This window comes from Bos javanicus, chromosome 12, assembly GCF_032452875.1.
Source record: "Bos javanicus breed banteng chromosome 12, ARS-OSU_banteng_1.0, whole genome shotgun sequence".
Lineage (NCBI taxonomy): Eukaryota > Metazoa > Chordata > Mammalia > Artiodactyla > Bovidae > Bos > Bos javanicus.
Window position 1 is genome coordinate 76,701,875 of NC_083879.1, and position 26,614 is coordinate 76,728,488.

The 26,614-nt window shown below is 44.8% G+C and overlaps 1 long non-coding RNA gene across 1 annotated transcript in view; it reads left to right on the plus strand.

The window, feature by feature from the left end:
- The window catches only part of LOC133258560 (uncharacterized), a 35,113-nt gene extending 8,499 nt beyond the window's left edge, over positions 1-26,614 (plus strand). Inside the window, exon 2 of the long non-coding RNA XR_009740078.1 lies at positions 638-26,614. This is a non-coding gene — a long non-coding RNA (uncharacterized LOC133258560). The remainder of the gene's footprint in view (positions 1-637) is intronic.

Here is a 26,614-nt window from a genome sequence, read left to right on the forward strand (position 1 = left end):
AAAATCCTTAGTCTCACTGGGTGGTTTAGTCACTCAGTCGCGACCCCATGGACTGTAGCCCACCAGGCTCCTCTGTCCATGGGACTCTCCAGGCCAGAATACTGAAGTGAGTTGCCATCCCCTCCTCCGGGGGATCTTCCCCACCCAGGGATCGAACCCGGGTCTCCTGCATTACAGGCAGATTCTTTACCTGCTGAACCACCAGAGAAGCCCTTTTAGTTATATCTGCTGAGACTCTTTTCCCAAGAAAGGGAACCTTCACAGGCTCCACGACCACAAGCCTCACTCACTGCAGGTGAAACCCGTTGGGGCCGAGCAGAGGGAGGCTGGTCTGAGCTAGTGGCCTTCCCCGGGGCTGCAGGCAGAGGTGAGGATGACAGCCCAGGGCAGGAGGTGTCTGGTAACCAAGAAGACGCCTCTGACCCACAGACCAGGACATTCAAGGGTGACAGAGGCAGCAAACCTCTGCAGGAATTCCTGGGGAATTCTGCAATTACACTTCCTTTCTGGCAAATGTGTCCCAGGTGTTGTGGCATCTGCTTGATTTATTTCTGCAGGACAGTGGTTTCCCGAGTCCCTCTTGGGGCTGCATCACGAAGAGAATCTAGGATAACACCTCGGTCATCTTTTTCTACAGGTGCTCGCTTTTCACTGTCCTGGAACGTTCCTGGAACAGATGCAGTAGGTACCTGCCTGGTCTCCCTCCCTTCACGTGCTCCATTCTAGAGAACTTCATCTCCAAAAGGCAAGCCTGCCCACATCCCACCCAGGCCGCGCCCTTCAGTGGTTCACGGTGCTGTGAGACAGCAGTGGAACGGCGCTGGGATGGCGCGTTGCACCACATCCTCTGCTTGTATTAACCCCCGCTCACAGGAAGGGGTCTGAACAACAACCAGGAGATGGTGAAGGACCAGGAAGCCTGTGTGCTGCCGTCCATGGGGTTGCAAAGAGTCAACACGACTGAGCAACTCAACAGTATTTCAATCTAATCATTTTTTAACTTAATTTTACTTGAAGTATAGTAAGGCAATGGCACCCCACTCCAGTACTCTTGCCTGGAAAATCCCACGGATGGAGGAGCCTGGTGGGCTGCAGTCCATTGGGTCGTGAAGAGTTGGACATGACTGAGCAACTTCACTTTCAGTTTTCACTTTCATGCATTGGAGAAGGAAATGGCAACCCACTCCAGTGTTCTTGCCTGGAGAATCCCAGGGACGGGGGAGCCTGGTGGGCTGCCGTCTATGGGGTCACACAGGGCGGACATGACTGAAATGACTTAGCAGCAGCAGCAGCAGTTGATTTACTCAATGTAATTTTTCCTTTGTTATTCTCCTTAGTTTATTTTATGCGTTTGAAAACATTATCCTAAGAAAGGATCATCAGTTCAGTTTAGTTCAGTTGCTCAGTCATGTCTGACTCCTTGTGACCCCATGAATCACAGCACGCCAGGCCTCCCTGTCCATCACCAACTCCTGGAGTTCACTCAGACTCACGTCCATCGAGTCGGGGATGCCATCCAGCCATCTCATCCTCTGTCGTCCCCTTCTCCTCCTGCCCCCAATCCCTCCCAGCATCAGAGTCTTTTCCAATGAGTCAACTCTTCGCATGAGGTGGCCAAAATATTGGAGTTTCAGCTTCAGCATCAGTCCCTCCAGTGAACATCCAGGACTGATCTCCTTTAGGATGGACTGATTGGATCTCCTTGCAGTCCAAGGGACTCTCCAGAGTCTTCTCCAACACCACAGTTCAAAAGCATCTATTCTTTGGTGCTCAGCTTTCTTCACAGTCCAACTCTCACATCCATACATGACCACTGGAAAAACCATAGCCTTGACTAGATGGACCTTTGTTGGCAAAGTAATGTCTCTGCTTTTCAATGTGCTATCTGGGTTGATCATAACTGTCCTTCCAAAGAGTAAGCGTCTTTTAATTTCATGGCTGCAATCACGATCTGCAGTGATTTTGGAGCCCAAAAACTAAAGTCTGACACTGTTTCTACTGTTTCCCCATCTATCTGCCATGAAGTGATGGGACCAGATGCCATGATCTTAGTTTTCTGAATGTTGAACTTCAAGCCAACTTTTTGACTCTCCTCTTTCACTTTCATCAAGAGGCTTTTTAGTTCCTCTTCACTTTCTGCCATAAGGGTCATAGGCATCACCAGAATGCCTAAGGAGTTCCTGACCCAGGAGAGGTCAGCCTCACTTGCAATACTCCAATGTGTCCGGCAGAGGGCACTAGAGCTCCTATGCAAACCTGCATACACACTCCTGCCTGTTTTCCTGGTATTTCCCACCATTGCAGAAGCAGAAATGTCCTTTAAATTCATATTCCTTTTAGAATAGTAATAATGTATGCACAATGAACAGAATGTGAAAATATTTACAGACCTGCTTGCCTATTTCTTTGTCGACTCTTAAAATTTCCATACCATTTTTAAAATGCTTAACTGAACAGTTGGTACTGAAATTATTTTTAAACTGTGTCTTATAGCTGGAGCTACCTTGTAATTTCTATGTCCTATATGAAAGTATGCAATCAGTATAAAGTGGAAATTAAGATAAAGACTAGCCTGACCACATTATAAATACACACAAATGTATACAAAATACCAAGTAATGTGAGATATAGCGATGACTGTGGAAGAGCCTTCTAGGTCTTTGGCCAGCTCACCCAGAACATTATCTAAAGGCTTCCTAGTGTACATAATGAAGCCCTTTTTTTCTGAGGAAAAAAACCTTTCCTATTGTGTTTTCTCAGAGAGTCTGATCACCCAAATTATCCACCTGATATTTGTTAAATTATCCCAATGAACTGAGTGTCAGGTATTCAATGCCTATTTTACACAACAGTTTTGAACGGGGAGGTCAGTATGAAGGCAAGACCTGTTTGTCCTCCTCTTTCTGCCATTGTCTCACCAGCGATTCAGGGGTTTCACAAACAGCAAACTTCACAGACTGTCTTCTCCCTGTTTTTCCTGGGGGAGCAGGATCAGAGGGGGGAAATGCAATAACAGATGAGCCCCACCTATTTCTCCTTCTGACGCTGGTAAGGCCTCTGATGAATAAATTAACAACAGTTTCTCAGCATGCCGGCCCTGCATCCTGTGTATGCCTATGACCCAGGACATGCAGAGAAATATTCCTTCCCCCAAACCTAAAAACTCTTCGAAAGGCAGGGCCACCTTCTTACACTGTATGGCAACCATGTGGCGTGATCTGGGGCTCAGATGGATGTGACTTCAAATCTTAACTGCAACTCTTAAGTGATATTAGTCAAGTTGGCTTCCCAAATGGCTCAGTGGTTAAAGAATCCACCTGCAATACAGGAGACACAGGCAAACGCGGGTTCAGTCCTCTGGGGAAGAGTCCTTGGAGGAGGGCATGGCAATCCACTCCAGTATTCTTGCCTGGGGGAGAATCCAACAGACAGAGGAGCCTGGTGGGTGACAGTCCATAGGGTCGAAAAGAGTCAGACACGACAGCGACTGAGCATGCACACGTGGGTCAAGTTACTTATTTTTGAACATTATCTCCGAATCGTAGTTACCTCCAATAATACTTATATCTGAATAATATGTATCTCTGGAATTACCTCTGAACACGTGTTGTCTCCTCCATAAAATGGAGTAGCAGTTGCTGTTCCTCGGGGTTGTGCAGATTCAATACAATTTTGTTTGGAAAGTAGCAGGTGCACAGAATATATTCGGTCAACGTGAGCCCCCAACCCTTCCAGCTCCCCCCAAAAACACATGCTTTCCCCTTGGAAGAGATGCACAGACCAACTCTGAGTGTTACTTTATGATCCTAGGGAGACTTAGAAAGTGGGCTATTAAAAGATAAATTTCAGAAAAGGATAAACTCATGACTCTTATTCAAATACAAGAAAAATGACACATGTTGAAGATACTATTTTGCTGCTCATACAGTGAACGCGGGTTTCCCTGGTGGCTCAGTGGTAAAGAACCCACCTGCAATGCAGGAGATGTGGGTTCAATCCCTGGGTGGGAAGATTCCCTCTGGAGGAGGGAATGGCTGCCCACTCCAGTATTCTTGCCTGGAGGATTCCATGGACAGAGGAGCCTGGTGGGCTACAGTCCATGGGGTTGCAAAGAGTCAGACACGACCAAAGTGACTGAGCACACACAAACACACGCACAGGGAGGGAATCAGGCAGATTTTATAACTTTCAGTGAAGAAGTCAAAAAGCGCACATGTACAAGGAATAAAAGAAATGTTGAAATGAATCATAAAGGAAACAAAGTTATTTTTTTTCCCAGCAGTTGGGGAAGGGGGAGGTAAGCTGGACCTCTCCCAAACAGGATGGAATGTACATAATTACCAGTTATCTGCAGCTCCTACAGCTTAGAGTCAGAAAGAAAAAAAATCAGAATCCAATAAGGCAGAGATTGCCTGTTATAGATAACACACAGTTTTCCATTAGAACACTTTTTTTTCCCACCTTACTGCTGAAGGTGTGTGCAGCAGTAACAGGCGCCGGTTTTATTTCCTACTTCCTAGAATTAGATCATACAGAAACTACCCGGCAGTGACCCCAGGTTTTGAAATCACGAGGAATCAGGGTTCCCCGGTCCTGGAACAAAGCTACAGGCTCCACAGGCAAACAAAGCCCTTTGCTAAGAATCAATGCGTGTCGCGGAGACAAAGCAAGCCCTGGCAGGCAGCGCCCAACCCCGCAGGGCCCCCAGAGCTCATCTCCAGCTCCTGAGCAGGTGGGCTGCCGGGTGCGGAGGGGATCGTCCCAAGGGAGGGACGTCCCATTAATCTCCTGTCTCTATAGATTTGCCTGTTCTGGATATTTCATATAAATGAAACCATATAAAATATGATGTTTTTGTGACTAGCTTCTTTCATTTAGCATACTATTTTCAGGGTTCATTAATGTCGTAGCATGAATCAGTACTTCATTTTTTTAAATAGCTTAGTGATATTCCATTGTATGGATATAATGCACTTCAGTCCAGTTCAGTCGCTCATGTCCGACTCTTTGCGACCCCATGAACTGCAGCACGCCAGGCCTCCCTGTCCATCACCAACTCCTGGAGTTTACTCAAACTCATGTCCATTGAGTCAGTGATGCCATCCAACCATCTCATCCTCCTCCATCCAACCATCTCATCCTCCCACCAGGCTCCTCTGGCCATGGGATTTTCCAGGCAAGAATACTGGAGTGGGTTGCCATGCACTTCTCCAGGAGATCTTCCCGACCCAGGGATTGAACTCGTGTCTCTTGCGTCTCCTGCGTTGGTAGGCGGGTTTGCGTCTCCCGCGTTGGCAGGTCCTGAACTAGCACGTGAAAGTGAAAGTGTTAGTTACTCAGTCGTGTCCAGCTCTTTGCAACCCCATGAACTGTACCCGCCAGGCCCCTCTGTCCATGGCATTCTCCATGCAAGAATACTGGAGTGGGTTGCCATTCCCCTCTCCAGGGGATCTTCCTGACCCAGGGATGGAACCCAGGTCTCCTGCAGTGCAGGCAGATTCATTACCGTCTGAGCTACCAAGGAAGTCCTGGTAAGGCACTAGCGCCATAGAAGCTGCCTATCATGTAACACCGATGAACTGAGGGAAGTGGCAAAATAAGAAGCTCCGAGTGGAACAGACATCTACGCTGGGCTCAATGTGTATCGAGCACATGGCAGGGAGTGTCTGAATTCGGGTTCCCTCAGAATCAGACACTGAGACAAAGACCCTGGTGCAAGAAGTTTGTTTTGAAGGAAAAGAAACCACCGCGAGAGGAGTAGGAGAGTGAGACTTGGAAGCAGAGCAGCCAGTGTGGGGTCAGCAGTCCAGCCGGGAGCTATTGTGGACGAGGAGAGCTTGGTCTCTCTTAGGAAACCCTTTGAGGATCAGTGCAGTGCCCACAGCTCCGAGGGCTCCTGAGAGGTGAGAGTTGGGGTATTTATACACCGTGTCCAGTCAGCTATTGGTTGTGGCTGCTTCCAGGGAAATTAATTCCCTGCTTCTGCCATGAACATAGCCAGAGATAGCCCTCCACCTAAAAAGGATAAAAAGGAACTTTCTGGCACTTTGAAGTTGGGCCGGGAGGCAGTGAGGTGGTTTGGACAAGGAGAAAGATGCAGGCCATTGAGAGAGTACACTGCAGGGGTATGAAACTGTACCTACCTACCCACACGGAGCTTAAGTCTCAAGATGGCAAGATATGACCATATGGCAGAAAGAGAGCAGTCAGCAGAATACACTGCCATGTCAAAATGATTATCTGAACATTGTGCAGTCAGAAAGACAAAAGTGATGACCACATATTTTTAAGAATCTGTTTACATGAGATGTCCAGGAAAGGCAAATATGTGGTTACATGAAGCTGGTATTGGCGGGCAGGAGGGGGTTGGGGTGGGGAAAGCAGGGAGTGACTATAAATGAGCCAGAGGGCTTTTTTTTTTTTTTTTTTGATGGCGATATCTTCAGATTGGATTATGGTGACGTCTACACAGCTCTGTAAAAGTTTTAAAAATCATTGAATCCCTACACTAGAAATTAATGACCTTTATGGTGTACAGGGGCTTCCCTGGTGGCTCAGCCTGTAAAGAATTCGCCTGCAATGCAGGAGACCCGGGCTTCCCAGTAGCACTAGTGGTAAAGAACCTACCTGCCAGTGCAGGTGAGACCTCAGAGACGGGTTTGACCCCTGGGATGGGAAGATTCCCCTGGAGAAGGGAATGGCAAGCCACACCAGTATTCTTGCCTGGAGAATCCCATGGACAGAGGAGCCTGGCAGGCTATGGTTCATAGGTTTGCAAAGAGTCAGACACAACTGAAGCTGGTGCATAAATTATATCTTAACAGAACCTGTCTTTAATAAGTGGTGCAAGGAGACTTAAAACTGCCGGTAGGCACTGGGACTCAGGGCCAGCCTCCATCCTTTGTCAGTACACAGCAGACATCGTGCTGCTGTGAGCCAGGATCCAGGTAGTGCTGGGCCAAAATGCCTTTGAAGTTGGAGATCCATCAGATATTGAGTTGAGCAAGTTACTCAGTCTCCCTGGGTTTCTTCTTCATCGTGTGGACTGTGCTGGGTGTTTTCTATAGAGGTGTTTTCTTTAGATCTTTCTAAAAATCACAGGAATACTTAGCACCTTGCCGCCACTGCTGCTAAGTCACTTCAGTCATGTCCAACTCTGTGCAACCCCATAGACGGCAGCCCACCAGGCTCCCCGTCCCCGGGATTCTCCAGGCAAGAACACTGGAGTGGGTTGCCATTTCCTTCTCCAACGCATGAAAGTGAAAAAATAAAGTGAAGTTGCTCAGTCGTGTCCGACTCCTAGCGACCCCATGGACTGCAGCCCACCAGGCCCCTCTGTCCATGGGCTTCTCCAGGCAAGAGTACTGGAGTGGGTTGCATTGCCTTCTCCACTTAGCACCTTAAAAGCTGATAATATTGGATTTGTTACCTGGGGCCATTAGGGATGACTTCTTGGCATTATAAGGCATAAATGCGGTAATGGGATAGCTGTCCAAACAAAAGTGATTTGGAGAAACATCCTAGCTCCAGGACACATACAAATGAACGGGACTTTTAACATGAATAATGTAACAGTGCTAACAAAGAACAGCACAGGGTAGGGCTAAGGAAAACGCATCACGGAAGAAAATGTCAGTGAAGAGCCTTCTGGGTGCAAGGCTTTTAACAATTTATACAGGTGGTAGAAAATCTGGCTTCAGGAAACCTCTAACTCAGCTTGATGAAGAATGAAAGAAATTTCCATTAGTTACTCCAGCTCCTATTCAGTCCTTCTGATGACAGAAGAAAATTGAAACCATTGAACCATGCTTTATCTGACCAAGATTATTGATTTGACTTGAGCAGGTAATAAACTTGGCTGGAATGCTGCATATCATTGGTCGAATCAGGCCAAACAGTCGTCAGTTTTAGTCAAACTCTCTTTTAAACACCAGTCAAGAAATTTCTCCTGCAGTAGGCACCTCTTAACTCAGTTTTCTATCACAATGTTCCCCTGATACTTTTGCAGTCAGCTGTGGTTACTAGAAGTGTTTTGAGATGGGACTTTGTTAGCTGCTAACAAAAGTAAGTCAACTGATTAAAGCTATTTGGAGGTAGGTTTCATGAACTATTATCTTATGGGTGTCTGATTTTCAGAATGAGGCCTATCTAAATGAGAATTCTGTATGTGATCAATCTTTCAAATGCATTTACTTTTAGAGTCATTTTCAAATGACTCTAGGGGTGATTTTCATTATCTTTTTAATTTTTTTCTGAACTTTATGAATATTATAAAACAAAGTGGCACTATTTTATTTTAATTTTAGACATTTTAATTATGCTAAACAATACAGGAATATATTCTATTTGTAAAAGATTCAAACAACCCAGAAGTACTTAAATACTGCTGTCATCATTAATCTCAACTAATTTTGCTACAACTAAAACAGCTGTGACAAAGTAATGTGCATCCTGCTAACACTTTATTTACACTTAGATGTAGTTTTCATGGTATTATGCACTATGATTATATATGTTGTGACTTGCCTTTTGTGCTTAAAATAGGTCTGGATGCTCTTTAAATGTGTATATGTATATACATGTGTGCATATCCATGTATACATAGGCTCCCCAGGTGGCTCAGTGGAAAAGAATCTGCCTGCCAAGCAGGAGACCCGGGTTCAATCCCTGAGTCAGGAAGATACCCTGGAGAAGGAAATGACAACCCATTCTAGTCTTCTTGCCTAGGAAATCTCATGGACAGAGGAGTCTGGAGGGCTACAGTCCATGGGGTCGCAGAGTCAGACATGACTAAGAAACTAACACACACATTTATGTATACAACCATATATATATATATATAATATTCCAGAGCTATAACTTATTTTACAGTTCTCATCTTGATGGACATCCATTGGGCTTTCCAGTTCATGGGGCGTCCTTCATACAGTCACGTTTGTGCACACGAACAAACATCTTTGTAGGAGAGATTCCTAGGAATGGCATGAATGGGTCCAAAGGTATTTGCGTGTGTAGTTTCAGTAGATACCGTGACATTGCTGCTCACACAAGTTAAAGTGTATATACTCCCACCAGAAGTTTAGGAGTGAATAGCACTTTCCTGAATATAATCAACTTAAAAATTTTTTGCCAATCTGACAGGCAAAAAGTATCTTCTCTCCTGAGAGACAGTGATGTTGGCCTTAGGCATTTTTCCACACATTTATTGTTTCCAGATATACCTGACCTGATGTCTACTACATCCCTGCCTAGAACTATCCTTGAAAAGCCAACTCAAGTCTTACTTCCTCTTTGAAACTTTCCAAAGCAGAATGGAGTGGAAAAGATGTATCATTGGAGACTCTGATAAACCGCATGAATGGTATTGCTCCCCCTTATTCACTCCCCTCACCAGTAAGAGTCCCTCTCCGGGTGCCCTGAGCCTTGAGGTGGCCACCCTTAGGAGGAGCTGCTCTTCCTGTCTCCCTGTCGGCCATCTTGGCTGCGTGGCTCGCTTTAGCCAATGGAGCGTGAGCTGTAGTGACAAACGCCACATCCAAATGGGAGCTCTCAGAGGCATTGCAAGCCTCAGCCACTTCTGTTTTCCTTCTGCCATAAGAGAACAACATGTTCCCATTTTCTTCCTGGGGTGAAGAAAACATGTGGAGGAGAGCTGTCGTGTAATGTGACTGAGAAGTACTGGGTTGGCCAAAAGTTCATTCGGGTTTTTCCGTTACATCTTATGGAAACACGGGGATGAACTTTTTGGCTAACCCAGTGCATCTTGGTTGGTATAAGCTGCCGAGATTTGGATCTGTGGGAACCAACTCAGAACCCCTGGGTTGGTATAAAGGTATTTTAAGCTGAAGATATTTGAAAGTCACCAGATGAGGGAGAAAGGAAAAAGCCTCTTCTCTGACTAAACGCAGCAACTTCTGGGAAATAAGGCTGCTTTATTTCCTCTTTAGGGTAGATCTACTCCTAGAAGCGAGAACATGAATAAAACCTTCCCCAAATACAATAAATGAGTCACAGGGGCGAAATGTATAGTGTGGGAAATATAGTCAATAATGTTATTATAATATATGTATCTCTCCCCGTATAAAATCTTTAGCTATTATTTTAAAGGACTTATTGTAAAGGACTTCTCATGGTGGTAACTAGACTTACCATGGTGACCACTTGGTGATGTACAGAAATTTCTGATCACTGTGTTGTGCCCTTGGAACTAACATAATGTTAGAGGTCAATTATACTTCAGTGTCAAAACTAACAAATAATAACTACTGAGAACCTACTGAAGAGCACAGGGAACTCTCCTCAATGCTCTGTGCTGACCTAAATGGGAAGGAAGTCTGAAAAAGACTATGTATACGCAGAGCTGATTCACTTTGCTGCACAGCAGAAACCAGTACAGTATTGTAAAGCAACTATACTCCAATAAAAAGTAGTGAATAAAACAAAAAAAAGTTCCCCAAATCCCTTTACCAAGGGAGTTTTATGGCCCTGAAGGAGATGGAAAGATCACTCATACCTATATAGAGGAACATTATCACAAATATTTTATCCCTCATGTGTTCTCCTGAAAACGCTTTATCTTTAAAAAGTCATCAGTTTTCCCATAAGTACATTGCTTCCCCTCTCTTTCACCTATTCAGATGGTATGCTGCTGCTGCTGCTGCTGCTAAGTCGCTTCAGTCGTGTCGGACTCTGTGCGACCCCATAGACGGCAGCCCACCAGGCTCCCCCATCCCTGGGATTCTCCAGGCAAGAACACTGGAGTGGGTTGCCATTGCCTTCTCTGATTCAGATGGTATATAAGCCCCGAATTCTGACCAGTCCTTTGTGTTGCTCATCACTATGGTCTCCCATGTACATGTACATTACATATGTAAGTGAACTATTTTTTCCCTCATACAAATCTATCTTTTGATAGTTTAATTCACATACCACAGAGACAGAACTTAAGAGGGTAGAAAAATTCGAGCTTTTCTTCCTCTGTAAGAGCCATTTGTTACTATAGCAAAGCTGAATGATACAGAGAGAGATGGGCCTTCATTTCCAATTGTGTCTCTGCCACTTACTTGCTGAGTGACGCTTATGTTCTAGAAGACCTTTGGTCAAATGCTCCTTTATAGGCTCCTTTATAAATTAAATATAGCTAATGGTTTTTTTCCTTCTTGTGAAGAACAAATAGGATGAACAAATTGTTGCATGTTGGTATTAAGTCACAGTAATACATCTTTTTCAGAAGATAAATTATGCATATTGCAGTAAGAAAAGAGATTGGATAATACTCTCCAAATTCCTACGCCAAGTTATGTTTTAAAATTACTTTCTTACCATTTGGTGGTTCTGTTAAAGAATAAATAAGGAAGGGTCCACCCAAAGTGCTTGAAATACTCACTGAGAATTACAACCGGCTGTCACGTGGCCCATCATTACTGCCATGTGATGGCATGGTCATGAGAGAGGTCAGCAGCGGGGACTGAGATCTTCCCCTTTTTGAAGTTGGCACCTCGCCCTCCCCGCAGAACTTGGCTGTGGGTCACAAGCAGCATTTCTGTGTCTGCCCCTAAGATCAAGTAAGCAAGCAGAGTCCCTGAAGTGCTTAGACCTTTTTCTTTTTGGCAGCGCTACAAAGCATATGGGATCTTCATTCCCTGACCAGGGATGGAACCACACCCTCTGCAATGGAAGCAAGGAGTCCTAACCACCAGACTGCCAGGGAATTCTCAGTGCTCAGACATTTGAAAAATTCATCTCATGACAAGGGGCTGGAGAATTATATAAATATTACATATTCATATATTTTTGTTGAGCAAACTGTTTGAGATAGAAAACAAAAGGCATAATACACACCCATCTGTCTGGTCGCTACTTACTGTTATGCAGAAATTTCCTCAAGTTCCTACAAGTGTTAGAAAGAATCATAGTTGAAACAAGCGATATCATCAGTGGTTAACTGTTGTCCCTGGGTGATGGGTACCTGGAGGTTTCTTCTACTTTCTCCCAATTTATGTGTAATTTGAATTTTTCCATAAGAAAAAGTTTAGGAGAGACAGAGGGAATCAAAGTATGCCTATTCCATAGCAGGGAGTCATCTGAACTTAGCAAGTGTTTAGAACAGTTGAGTAAGTTCCTTAACTTTCTGATTTTCAGTTTCTTCATCTGTAATGTCCGTTCAGTCACGTCTGATTCTTTGCAACCATATGGACTGTAGCCCACCAGGCTTCTCTGTCCATGGGATTCTCCAGGCAAGAATACTGGAGTGGGTTGCCACTTCCTACTCCAGGGGATCTTCCCAACCCAGGGATCGAACTCACGTCCCCTGCATCTCCTGCATTGATGGGTGGATTTTTTACCACTAGCGCCACCTGGGAAGCCCTTTGTCTGTAATATGGGATTAATAATACCTCACTCATGGTATTGTGTCTTAGTAAGGGGTTCCAAGGAAGTTACTTTTTTGCATGCAAAATAAATACCTGTTTATAATGAGAATTTCCCCCGTCCCCCCAGCACCCCTCAACTGTCTGATTACTGGAAAAGGTAGGACCCTTGTGATGGGGTTATCGCCCTTGTAAGAAAAGGAAGAGACGCTGGAGTTATCTCTCTCTCCACATGCAGGTAATGAAGAAAGGCCTTGTGAGCGCACAGGGAAAATCCAGTTGTCTGTAGACAGGAAAGAGACGTCACAAAGAACCGCATCTGCCACCACCTTGATCTCGGACTTTTCATTCTCCAGAATCGTGTCACATAAATGGCTGTTGTTTGAGCCTCCCAGTCTCAGATATTTCCTTATGGCAACCCGAGCTGACAAAGACAGCCTCTGCCTATAAGCATATGTCTTCATCTAAGTCTAAATGCATTTGTGTTTGCTTTCATCTTGCGCTTGTATCTATGTGTTTCTCCTTCTTCTGAATGTGGTTTTATCAAAAGAGCCAGAAATAATTTAGGCATTTCTATAAATCAGGGCCAATGATAGCACCCATCTCATAAGATTGCTAGGTATGAGGTATCATTATTTTACTTTATCATTTATTGGTTCCTAGATTTGGAGAAGTTAGAATTTATCTTACCGTCATTTATAAAGGCAATTTTAATGGTTAAGAATGGGTTTGAACCTCATGTTTACCCACCGTCTGTCCACCCATCCATCCATCCATGGCCTCACTTTCCCCACCTGCAACTGGACATAGGAAAAACATCTTCCTAACCAGATCGGATGAAGTAATCCATGTAACCTGCTTAGTGCAGTGTCTGCGCATAGGAAACACACACTAAATGTCAGCCGCTAGAAACAGCACAGCCTTCGGTGGGAAATGACGGTGCTTTGGCTTCCTAGGTGGCACTAGTGGTAAAGAACCCACCTGCCAACGCAGGAGACACAAGAGACGTGGGTTTGATCCCTGGAGGAGGGCACAGCAACCCACTCCAGTAAGAACCCACTCCAGTAAAGAACCCACCTGCCAACGCAGGAGACACAAGAGACATGGGTTCAATCCCTGGAGGAGGTCACAGCAACCCACTCCAGTATTCGTGCCTGGAGAATCCCACGGACAGAGGAGCCTGGCGGGCTATAGTCCACAGGGTTGAAAGAGTCAGACACGACTCAAGCGACTTCACACGCTTGCATGTAGGGAGAAAACACAGATGTGAGTGAGGTTGAGGTTACAGTGCTATGACTCCATAGGCATCTTCACTAGGCTCCTTTTCCTGGGAAGAAGGGTAAGATGGGCCGTGGTGGGTTGGTAATGGAAAACTCTCTCCGCGTGATGGGTGAGATGGATGCTTAAGGCTAACAAGTGTTGGCTTCCTCCACCAGGAGGGACTGGGCTTGTCGTAGCTGGAGAGGGTCCCTAGGCTGCCTATTTCCCTTAAGAACTTGTTTGAACACTAATCATTTTGTGCACTATGTATGACAGCCTTGTTAATCTTTTTTTGTGCTTTTTAACTGTGTTTCTTAACACATTCTTGGGACCCAGAAGCAGGTATCTGTTTTATAAAGTAAGATGAACTCGTTGTTTGTTGTTCAGTCATTCAGTCGTGTCTGACTCTCTGCAACCCCATGGATTGCAGCACGCCAGGCTTCCCTGTCCTTCACCATCTCCCAGAGTTTGCTAGATGAACTAGACACACAAAAAATGCACTTATCAAAAAAAGGTAACTTATCAAGTTGAGGAAGGTACTTATTCTCTTGGAGCTTAAGTTGTTTCGTGTATAAAATAAGGAGTTTAGAAGATCAGCTGTAGCACTCTTGTCTGCTTTTCTGGGGTGTCCATGGCATCCTTGCCTGGGTTCCCTAACTCCTGGTCTGTGTAAGCAGATCTATTTTCGTGAATATCATTTGGAAGGATCATGCTAACGTGGAATGGCGACTGGGAACCATCTCCCATGTTCAAGTGCCTTGCTTTGCCTTCTTCTTTGTCCTCATCTCCACACCAAAAACCAGAGGGCTGCCAGGCAATACCTGGCTGGCAGATCTGGGGAAAAGAGACAGGGAGACTAAGTGATAATAAGCCTCTTTCAGGACCAAAGAGGCTTCCCTAATAGCTCAGTTGGTAAAGAATCTGCCTGTAATGCAGGAGACCCCAGTTCGATTCCTGGGTCAGGAAGAACCGCTGGAGAAGGGATAGGCTACCCATTCCAGTATTCTTGGGCTTCCCTGGTGGCTTAGCTGGTAAAGAATCTGCCTGCAACGTGGGAAACCTGGGCTCAATCCCTGGGTTGGGAAGATCCCGTGGAGAAGGGAAAAGCTACCCACTCCAGTATTCTGGCCTGAAGAATTCCAGGGACAGTATAGTCCATGGGATCACAAAGAGTCGGACATGACTGAATGATCTTCACTTTACTTCAGTACCTAAAAAGAAAACAAGTAATGGTTACACCCTACTTCCATGGCCTCCTGGAGAAACTTCTAGGCCGTGTGCTGTTTTTGGCTTCTTAATCAGAATACAACCAGAAATCGGGAAGGCAGTGCTTTTACAACAGTCGATGCACATGGAGTATGTACCAGGTACTGGGCACTGTAGTCAGCAAGGACTTCACAAGAGCCTTGCATTCTCTCAGGGCTTCCCGGATGACTCCAACAGTAAAGAATCTACCTGCAACACAGGAGACCCTCTTTCAGGATGGTTCTTAATCAGAAAACTTTATCAGCTCGCGGGCACTATTACAGCTATACCAGTTGTTAAAGTGTGGGTACACTACAGTGATGGTCGGTTGCTAGGTGACGCTGGAGTCCACTAAGTCCTTCCCACCCACCCCACCCACCGCTCTGGCTGCAAGTAAGGCATCATGGGGGACATCTGACCAGCAGCTTCCTGCTAGGGCAGCAACAATTTCCAACCCCCAGACTGTGGGGAATGCCCAGTGCAACCTGGCTTTTCAAGGCCGTGTTTACCCACCACCATCTGACTCCCGCTGTCATTACAGCAGCTGCCTGTTGGAGCAGGCTCTGTGGTATATAATACTGGCTATTCAGCATTTTTTGAATAATTTTATTTATTTTTGTTTTTAATAATGTTTAGGTGGTGCTGGGTCTTCACGGCTGTGTGGGCTTTATCTCTAGTTGTCAAGAGCAGGGACTACTCTCCAGTTGGGGTGAGCAGGCTTCTCACTGCACGGGCTTCTCTTGTAGCAGAGTACAGGCTCTAGAGTTCACAAGCTTGAGTAGTTGCGGCCCGTGGGCTCTGTAGCTGAAGCTCCCCGGGTCTAGAGCACAGGCTCAGTAGTTGTGGCGCATGGGCTCAGTTGTACGTGGAATCTTCCTGGACCGGGGATCGAACCTGTGTCTCCTGCATTGACAGCTGGATTCTTCACCACTAAGCCACCAGGGAAGCCAGCTATTCAGCATTTTTAATCTCACTCTGCCTTTCTTTTCTTTTTTGCACCAACTGCAGCAAGATTACATTAGTTAATTAAAAGATTCAAAGATCTTTTAAAAATCTCCCCAGACATCAGATGTTTTCCATTTTGCCCTGCTGTCTTAGAGACCATGTTCATATGTACCCATCACTCTTACACTGTTGTAATCACAGCAAAGTTCATTTTTGTGTCTTGCCTCTCTTGGGTGACATGATATCATTGGCATTTTCTCAAATTTCTACATCGTTTTGAAAATTATTATTTTGATGATTTATCAGCTCTTACTTGGATTGAAGCCAGATGACTAGGCTATAAAAATTATGCACGGTGGGTGTGGGAGGAAGAGAGAAATGAAAAACAATGAATGTCCTCCCTCCTGCATCCTGTAGATTTCCCTCAACAGGTGTCAGATAGTTAGACAAAGTGTGTGGCTCAGAGTGCTCCTACTGAGCTGAATTCATAGCCCTGGAGAAGGAATTTCTGAAGAACTTCACAGTCGTAATCGCAACTTGGCCAAGATACCCAGTTCTTCGGTTCAACGTTACTCGTTTCATGGCTCTTTTCTTGGGGAAGTTCAATCCCTGATGGCTCAAAGCCTTTCATAGACGTACTTATGACCACAACGAATGTAGGGCAGCTAGAACTAATGGTTGCTTTTGAAAACAGTCTGTCCAGTAAGATCTAGAAAAAGGTCACTCATCTCTCAGAAACATCGCTTGATCACAAAGTGACTAACTTCTTTATATGAACACTTGAAAAAGTGGGGCCATTCTCCCCCATGCCCTGAATCAATTGTTTCTATGATTCTCTATGTCTTTTTTAAAATTGGAAAAGTAATAAAGAAAAATAGGAGAGACTTGCTAACACTAGATATTCGACACATTTTCTTGTTGCTAAGGCTTAAAAATGTTTTTTCTGTGTGTTGAACACGGTATTATCCTGTGCTTTGCTTGCTGTAGGTAATTTAGCAATGGGATTTACCTAATAGGACAGTTTTTGCTTGTTCTTTCGCTTGATCTAATTTTGGGCAATTACTTCTCTTTTCAAAGCTTGTTTTCCTAGTGCTTCTACTGGCCCTGGTTTCCCACATAGCAATATTTACCCCGGGATAACCTGCCCATAAGGCACTAGAAAGAACAGCTCAATTTCCTTCATCAAATATCAAGCATGAAATGTAAATTAAATGGGTAAAATGAGGAATTCCACACCAGTCATAAAAATCTACCCATAAACAGGTGGAGAATGAAAAAACAAAACCTAAACCAGAACGCCCAAGTCAATAAAAGATTTCATGCATGCATGCGTGCTAAGTTGCTTCAGTCATGTCCGAGACTTGCAACCCCATGGATGGTAGCCCGCCAGGTTCCTCGGTCCATGGGATTCTCCAGGCAAGAATATGGCGGTGGGTTGCCATTTCCTTCACAAAGGAATCTTCCTGACCCAGGAATCAAACCTGACTCTCCTGTGACTCCTGCATTGCCAGCGGATTCTTTGCCACTGAGCCACCACCAGTAAGCCCAAAAGATTTCATAAAACCAATCAAATGCTAAAATTACTGACAACTGGATATCTTATTCTGAGTCATTATCCAAATAGAGTGCCTTCTCCAACATTCACCAAATACCTGTTATTTTATTGTAAAGTAATTAGCCTCCAATTAAAATAAATAAATTTAAAAAAAAAATGCCATGCCTTCCTGGTAAAACAGTAGAACCCTGTGGCACTTCCCGCCATGTCCTCTGGCTGCCTTTTGTCTACGGAAAACTTAAGTCAAAGTGTAACTTTAATCAGAGAAATGCGAACATGCAAAAACAAAGGCCAACAGTCAGAGGAGACCAAATAATAATAATGTAGCCATTAAGCAGAGTCAAGGGCCTTTAGTTCCTTCTCAAGGGCTATAGATAGTATTCTGAGCCATATCCTGTGGGCTGTCTTATAGGAACTGAAAGCCCCACCAGGTGGAAGAAGTGAACTTGATGACCGGACTGTACCTACGACATAAGCTGCCACAATTCTGAGAACCGGCCTCAAAGAAATAGAAACAAAATAACCCTGGAACTGAAGATTAACTGTACCTAGAACAACCAAGATGACGCTAGTCAGACAACTGATGACCTATTTCAAGATGACTATCAGAGCTGACTGTTTCTTCTTGGAGCCCCCTCCTTCTGTCTATACAAGCTCTTGCCTTACTGGTCTCCAGTAAGGGGGAATTGGCCTTTGGACAGACATCCGCCCTCCCCTCTGTGGTTTAGTCACAAGGTCGTGTCCAGCTCTTTGTGACCCCATGGACTGTAGCCTGCCAGGCTTCTCTGTCCATGGGATTCTCCAGGCAAGAATACTGGAGTGGGTTGTCATTTCCTTCTCCAGGGGATCTTCCTGATCTAGGGATTAAATCCAGGTCTTCTGCACTCCAGGCAGATTCTTGACCAACTGAGCCACCAGGGAAGCCCTCCCCACTAGATGCCAGCATCCGAAAGAAAGCAAACTTACCTTTCCACCAACCTGGCTTGTTTATTGGCTTTTGAGCAGCGAGCAGCCAGACCCCACCTTTTGGTAACTAACCCTGGGACTGGGTGTGCTAACGCCTTAATAAAGTCAGTCCCTGGAAATAAAGAAAGCAGTTGGTCAGCTCTGCAGCATCCTCTCGTTTTTTGGAAAAACTTTTTTCTTTTAGAGTCTCGATCTTTTTGTTTAAGCACATTTTAAAATGCTTTACATCAAATAAGAAAGAAAGGGAAAGTGTTAGTTGTTCAGTCCTGTCCGACTCTTTGCCACCCCATGGACTGTAGCCCACCAGGCTCCTCTGTCCAAGGAATTCTCCAGGCAAGAATACTGGAGTGGGTTGCCATTCCCTTCCCTACCCAGAGTTGAACCCAGGTCTCCTGCATTGCGGGCAGATTCTTTTCTGTTTGAGCCACCAGGGAAGCCCAACCTCAAATAGAAGTACATTGTCCAGTATTTTATAGGGGACAGAGGAAAAGAACATAATTTCTTTAGGACCTCTGTGCCAGGCACTGAGTAGGTATCTTTTGGTGTTTTCTCATGGAAACTGTATTCTGAAAACTGTCTCACTGACACTGAGCAGGATCTATAATAGCTTCCTTGCTTATATCACACAAAAAATTTTGTGAGGACCAAATAAAGGAGGGTAGCTGGGGGGTGGGGAGGATTTCAAACTCCTAAGAGAAGTCATCTGTGTGGGGCAGGGAGTCACCTTTTATTTTAGACATTTTTAACATTACGCAATACCTTTGAAGCTATTAGCTTTTTAATTGTAACTTTTCCTTACATAGCCTGTTAAAGGTATCTTCATGTCTGTAACACATTATATTAAATATAACTTTAGTAGTATATACTTCAAATGTAATGATTCTGTTCAAACAGAATGAAAAAATGGAAAGAAGAATCTGAAAATTCGATTTTAAAATAAATAGACTATTCTAGAGCAATTTTAGGTTAGGTTCACAGAAAAAAAATAGCAGAAAATAAAGAGACTCCCTATTCCCACCCTCTTCACTGTGCATCTTTTCCCTATTATTCACATTATTATTAATGCTAATAATAGTAACAAAACATTATTAATATTTTCCCACATTATTCATGTGGTACACTTGTTACAATGGATGAGCCAATGTAGATACATTAACTAAAGCCTATGGTCTGCATTCAACTTCTCTCTTGCTGTTGTACATTCCATGGGTTTTGACGGAGTATAATGACATGTATCCACCATGACAGTATTACACAGAAGAATTTCACAGCCCTGAAAGCCCCCTGGGATCCGCCATCCTTCTAGTAATCACAGACAGTAGTAATTCTCTCCAAAGTCTACCGAGGCTCCTCAGAGCCCAGGCTTCACCAGGTCTCAACTTTGGCCCATAAAAACTTGAATAAATATTAGCATAGTATCTAACCTCCCCAGGTCGTGTCCCTAGGGTGACTGTACCTCCCCATAAAGTGCCTGCCTGAGAAAACTCAAGGCTTCCCCAAAATTGCCTGTTCCAGCCACATCTGAAGATGAGGGGCCTGCTCCCAGCCTCTGTGAGAAAGAACAAGCCCAACTTAGCAAACCCAGACGGTTTCACATGAACCCACTTTTTATAATTTTTCACTTCCCATACTCTCCTCAAGCCGCTGTTTTCCCCACCCCACCCCACCCCCATCTGTCATCACCTCTACACGGATCAAGATTGAATTCAGTCCACAACGAATTGTTTTCCTGATGGCAACTGACCAAAATCTGTCCTTATCACTTGAACTAGCATCAGGTTTCATCTACCTTTCACATCATGTTCCGTCATTCAGTCATGGATGACTCTTTGAAATGCTCTGGACTGTAGCTGGTCAGGCTCCTCTGTCCATGGGATTCTCCAGGCAAGAATACTGGAGTGGGTTGCCATGCCCTTCACGGGATCTTCTCGACCCAAGGACTGAACCCTAGTCTCCTGCGTTGAAGGAGGATTCTTTACCGCTGAGCCAATGGAGAAGCCCACCTTTCCCATCACTGATCTTACCACTTCCACGGTTTGGCCTTTTCCACAATGTCCTAGTTAGAATTGCAGCCCTAGAAAAAGACGGCTTATTATTACATACAACCAAGAACTCTGACTACCACAGGCGCCCTCTACTGGACAGTGACCGCTACATCAGTTCAGTCTTCTCGGAGTTAGAAGGTTGTCCTCAAGGAGTTAAATGGGGCTTCCCCTACGGCTCAGCGGGAAAGAATCCACCTGCAATGCAGCAGATTCAGGTTCGATCCCTGGGTCAGGAAGATCCCCTGGAGGAGGGCAAGGCAACCGTCTCCAGTATTCTTCCTGGAGAATCCCATGGAGAGAGGAGCCTGGTGGGCTGCAGTCCATGGGGTCACAAAGAGTCAGACACAACTGTGTCGACTGAGCAGGCACTCAAAGAGCTGACTGATCAACAGTGACAGAAACACTGGGTGAGGAGGACATGCTGATGGTTGAGTATCCACAGGGTCAGGGCCCTAACCTCGGGGACAGCAGACTCTCAACTTCCGTGTCTTCTGAGTTCCCATCAGATGATTTTCATACTGTTTTAATTTCTTTTGAAGCCTATTAGCCTCACTATTGAGACATTTTCCTCATCCTAATTATGCATTCCCTAGTATCTGAGCTGGAGAAGGCAATGGCAACCCACTCCAGTACTCTTGCCTGGGAAATCCCATGGATGCAGGAGCCTGGTGGGCTACAGTCCATGGGGTCGCAAAGAGTCGGACACAACTAAGCGACTTCATTTTCACTTTTCACTTTCATGCACTGGAGAAGGAAATGGAAACCCACTCCAGTTTTCTTGCCTGGAGAATCCCAGGGATGGAGGAAACTGGTGGGCTGCCATTTACGGGGTTGCACAGAGTCGGACACGCCTGAAGTGACTTAGTAGCAGCAGCAGTATCTGAGCCACTCGGAATGTGCCCCTGTTCCTTGTAGCACGAAAAACCTTGAATCTGTAAAATTAACCACATTTATGCAGTGCAACTAGCAAGAAAATATTCATCGTTGGGTAAATTTCCTTACCTTATTACTAAAGAGAATGCAAAGAACTTGAAAAAACAAATGAGCTAAATGAATTAATGCATTAGAGAAGAAAGTTTGCTCTAAAAATAGGTGTTTTTCTTCAACTATAGAGTGACCCACCGCTATTCTTGGAATCCTATTTTCTGAAAGACACTGAGTATATATACATAATTTTAGTAATGTCTTTAACAATAGCATCTTAAAATTTAATAAATGGAAAAATACAATGTGTATAAAAATAGGATCACACTAACCATTCTATTACTTTTTTTCTGGTTAAACATGTCAGATTGTACTCAGAATAAAAATAATAGAGTTTAAGGTAATCATCAAGGAGTCCATTTTTTTACTTGGAAATTCTGACTAATTATAAGTGGGATGTATCTAATAGCTATGGTATCTTATTTTAGTGACTTGTTCTCTCCTTGGTAGAACCTCTGCTCCTGTTACGTTGTGAACTTCCGTTGCTATTAGCTTAAGATAGTACCTCATTCTCCTGCAGTGAACCACTGACTGTAATTTCCTAATAAAAGTTCATTGTGTTATCTGTCATGGTCCCTTTGAAATAGTCTCCTTCTTGAGTCTCCTGAAAAAGACTTCCTTAATGATGGAAGGAAGGAGGGAAAGAAAAGGGGAAGGAGGGACTTCCCTGATGGTCTAGTGGTTAAGACTCCACGCTTCCGAGGCAGGGGGCTCAGGTTCGATCCCTGGGAACTAAGATCCCACACGCCATGCAGGCCAAACAAAAAAGAGAGAGAGAAAGGAAAGAAGAGATAGGTAGAGGAAGGGAGAGAAGGAAGGAGAAAAGAAAGAAGCCTCTTTCTGCTTTTCTTCTGTTAGTATCTTTGAACGAGTTCAAAAGAGAATTTCTCAAAATGCTAAACAGTGACTCAACTCTTCAGCTTTTTCATGAGATTGATTCTCTAATTCAATCTCTTCTTTTCTATGGGAGGAATTAACGTCACACACAATACCTCTTACCGTGTTCCTCTAAGCAGACCTCAGTCTATTCTTTGTTATTCGGAACCTCTAACACCCTCTCTGTCACCAGGTCTGAATCTCTGATCCTGGTGGTTCTGATTCTTGTCCTGCTCGGGCTGAATCCTTGGTGGCCCACGGTCACACTTACTCCATACACATCAACCCAGCTAGCAAGGCCTCTAAAAAACTTGCCGGGATAATTTGATTGCAACCTCCCCCCTTTCCTGCCTCCCTTTGCACTTCTTTCTGGAATCTGTCACACTGAATTACTGTCACTGACTTCCGACAGGAACCTCTGAAATCTCCCCTCGGTGGGGAGTCAGGGAAAGCCCAATGGTGCCCATTCTTCTCCTTTTCTACCTGTAAAATGTTGTCGCCTTCCTCTCAAGCTAACACACAGATTCAGTGAGGTTCTTTCTCAGAGGTCTCACCTGGCTCTCGTGTTTTTGCAGGAATCTAGATGGTGCATTCCCTATGACCAGAACTACTGTGAACGTGCCCCTGTTCCTTGCATCCTGCAAGATCTTGAATCTGCAAAATGAACAATACTGATGCCAGTACAACTAGCAAGACTATATGGTCAAGCAGGGTTCTGAACCTGTCTCCTACCCCTTGTCCTCAGCTGCTCTTCCTGCCTCCACAAACTGTCCACCGTGTGTCCACCCTTACAGATCTCATCGCTTTCCTTCAGTCACGTGGTCACTCTTGGTCCTGGATCTTCTTCTTCTAACTACTTCACATTCTCTCAGTGGTCAGAACAGAAACTACCCAGCTGAGAACCGCTGGATCACTAGACCATCAGACAACACAGTATCATTTCTCCACGGTCCTTTTCCAGCTATGAAACAACCTCTCTGTTCAGAGCTGCCCCAGTCCTGAAGCCTTCTCCAGGTGTCTTGACTGCCTCCAGACTTCCATAGTTAAGGAGAAAATGAAAGACTTTCACTTCTCTCAAATTCTCCTGTCCTTAACTCCTTCAGAGTAACTGCTCTTATAAAATGATAAAACGGTAGAATTTATCCATCTTTATCCATCCCACTCCCCCCAGAAGGATTCTAGGACTAAAGCTACTTTCAATTACATAGATTATATGAGCCGTAAAAACTTTGATAGTTATAGACAAATTTAAAGTCCTCCCCCCGCCCCCCAATCTTTACTATTGGCACTGCCAGGCTCCTCTGTCCATGGAATTCTCCAGGCACGAATACTGGGGTGGGTTATTATTCCCTTCTCCAGGGGATCTTCCCAACCTAGGGATCAAACCCAGGTCTTCCGCGTTTCGGGCAGATTCTTTGCCATCTGAGCCACCAGGGAAGCCCTTCTGTCTTGTAGCTATAAAAATTGGCTACTAGCCCGAGAAAGGAGTTGACTCTCCCTTGAGTAGGCCTGCTATTCTAACAGCATCTCTCAGTCTAATAAACTCTATTCTCCTCTCTTTCTGCTTCATGTCTGGAAATTCTTTCCCAACTCGCGCACAGACCATGACAATAACCTGCCTGTCTTGGGCTTTTGTAATACCCTTGCCCTGTGTGGTAGAGCTCTCAAGGCAGCTCACAGTCAAACCGTCAAACGGAGGCCTAATACCTGATAACAGCTGTGGACTTTTGAGAAACAGCTTGGCCTGTGTGGTGCCTGGGGCCTCACTTCCTGCTGGCGGCCCGGGGCAGGAATAGCTGAGGGAGGCTGAGATCCCTCAAGGGGTGGTTAGAGGGTTGATTTTCACAGCCCAGGAGGGATCTGCTTCTCAGTCTGCGTCAGAATCTCCCTTCTGTCCTGGATGCAGCAAATCATGATCTAGGAGGCCTTGTGCACTTGGATTGTCACCAAGTCCAAGCTCATCTGCTCGTGGATTATGGGGTCTGGATGTTAGTTTCTTTTATAGAACAGAGATGGAGAGTAGGTGAGAAAGTAAAGTTAAAAGGTCGTACGTAAGTCTTGCAAAATATCCCCTGGTTTGGCCAACCTCGGGCGGGGGATGAGTTAATTTCTCCTTTCCTGCAGCCATTCACAGTGGGGAAGGGTCATGAGCAAAGACACTTTAGTTTAACATTCAGGCAGAGGGGCAGGCTTCCCAAGGCAGGCCATTATTATGAATGCTTATAGCGATAGGTATAGCCTGGTGTGCAACAGTTCATTGGGTCTCAGAGTCAGACACTACTTAGTGACTGAACAACAATAGCTATGCATGCGTGCTAAGTCGCTTCAGTTGTGTCCAACTCTTTGCAAACCTATGGACTGTAGTCCACCAGGCTCCTCTGTCCATGGGACTCTCCAGGCAAGAATCCTGGAGCGGGTTGCCATTTCCTTCTCCAGGGGATCTTCCCGACTCAGGGATTGAACCCAGGTCTCTTGCATCTCATGCGTTGGCAGGTGAGTTCTTTACCACTAGTGTCTCTTGGGAAGCCCTAACGAAAGCTACAGATAGCATCTTTTTAGTGATTATAGTAATGAAAGCAATGGGAGGCAAAGGTTAAAGTAAAAGAAACAGACCCAACACGGAGTCAGATTTTGTTCTTCCCTGTTAGTTTTGTTGGTGGAAGCACACTGACTGAAACCACCCACCCTGGCCAGACACCATAGTAACCATTTGCATGAGCTGTTTTATGACAGGAGGTCCTGATAAGGAACATGGAAGTAATAAACCACCACCAACCGGAAGAGTTCGGGAAAGGTCAAAAGGAGACACCACCTGTCCGACCACCTCCCAGAATCCTCATTGGCATCCATCTTGGCTGAACAAGGCGTGGACCACCAGGAAGGACTCTGAGTCAAAATGATTGGCTGAAGACAACCCGGAAACTAATCCCATCATCATAAAACCCGACACTGCAAGCCATGTGGCAGAGCAGTCCTCCTGGGTTCCCTTACCCTCCTGCTGTCTGCCTGGGTGTCCTTTCCCAGTAAAATCTCTTGCTTTGTCAGAACATGTGTCTCCTTGGACAATTCATTTCCAAGTGTTAGACAAGAGCCCAGCTTCAGGCCCTGGAGGGGTCCCCCTTCCTGCAACAATTTCAGTTCTCTCTAGATTTTTGGATAAAACCATTTGAAAACTCCACCTAGCATAACTTTGGTTACTTTTGTAGAGCAAAATCAAATAAGCCAAGTGCTACTGAAATGCCTGGCAGATTCCTGATGCTTAATTCTTGATGAGAGTTCTGGTCCACTTGCAAGACACGCTAGGATGATGAGAAAGGGAAACAAATACAATACTCGGTTTCTGATTGCATCATAGTGCCAACATTTTCTCCTTTCAGAAGGAATTCTGGCTGCATTCCACAAAGTGGAAATTGTGGGCTAATGGATGCTAATGGTGCAGGGGAGGCCAGGACACTGCACCGCCTGGGGCAAAGCGCAAGATTTATGGGACGATGATATCATTGCCAGATCTTTTGTGACTAAAAGAAACATTTCATCTAAAAGCTACTTCTCCAATAGCATGGTGAAGCTTCTTTGCCCCTAAAAGGCTGAACCAATATGAAATCATGGCAGATATTGTTGCAGGGAGGAAGCCAATTCTGATGCCATGTTGGAAACTCTTCTTGACTTGCTTTCCGTTGCTCTTGTTATCGTACTTAATGGCTTGCCTGGAGGACCCTGACCCTCTGCTAGACTGTAAACTAAAGTGCTTTTGTTTAGCTCCTAAAGAGATAGTTTGTCCCTGCCCACCTGTGAATAGAAGAGATTAACACTCCCCTTCTTCCAGAGGCTGGCCATTCCCTGGAGACGTTTTGCGAGACTGAAGACCCTCTCGCTTTACTTTCCCACTGCCTCTCCCTCCCTGTTCTGCCTTTTGACTTTGGTTCCTCATTGCTTCTTTCTCTCTGATCTATAAAAGAACCTGGCAGCCAGACCCCAGTAAGATGTTTATTTTGAGGCGGTAGACTGCCATCTCCTTGGTCTGCCGGCTCCTGGATTAAAGTCTCTTCCTTGCCTCAACACCTCGTCTCGCAGATTCATTGGCTTATCTGTGGCAAGCAGAGCGAGCTTGGACTTGCTAACGGTATCATTCGTTTTCCTATTAAAAAAATCTATCTATATATATATATATATGTAAATATATAAGATATATATATGTAAATATATACAAGATATATATATTTATATGTTTAAATATAGATAAGCTATCTATACACAAATCTCTTTAAAAATGAAACTTATGTTCATTAAAGAAGCATAAAAACTACAGAATCAAGAGGGAGGAAATCGTCTGCATTTGACGCATAGAAATAAACCAGTATAAAAATTTT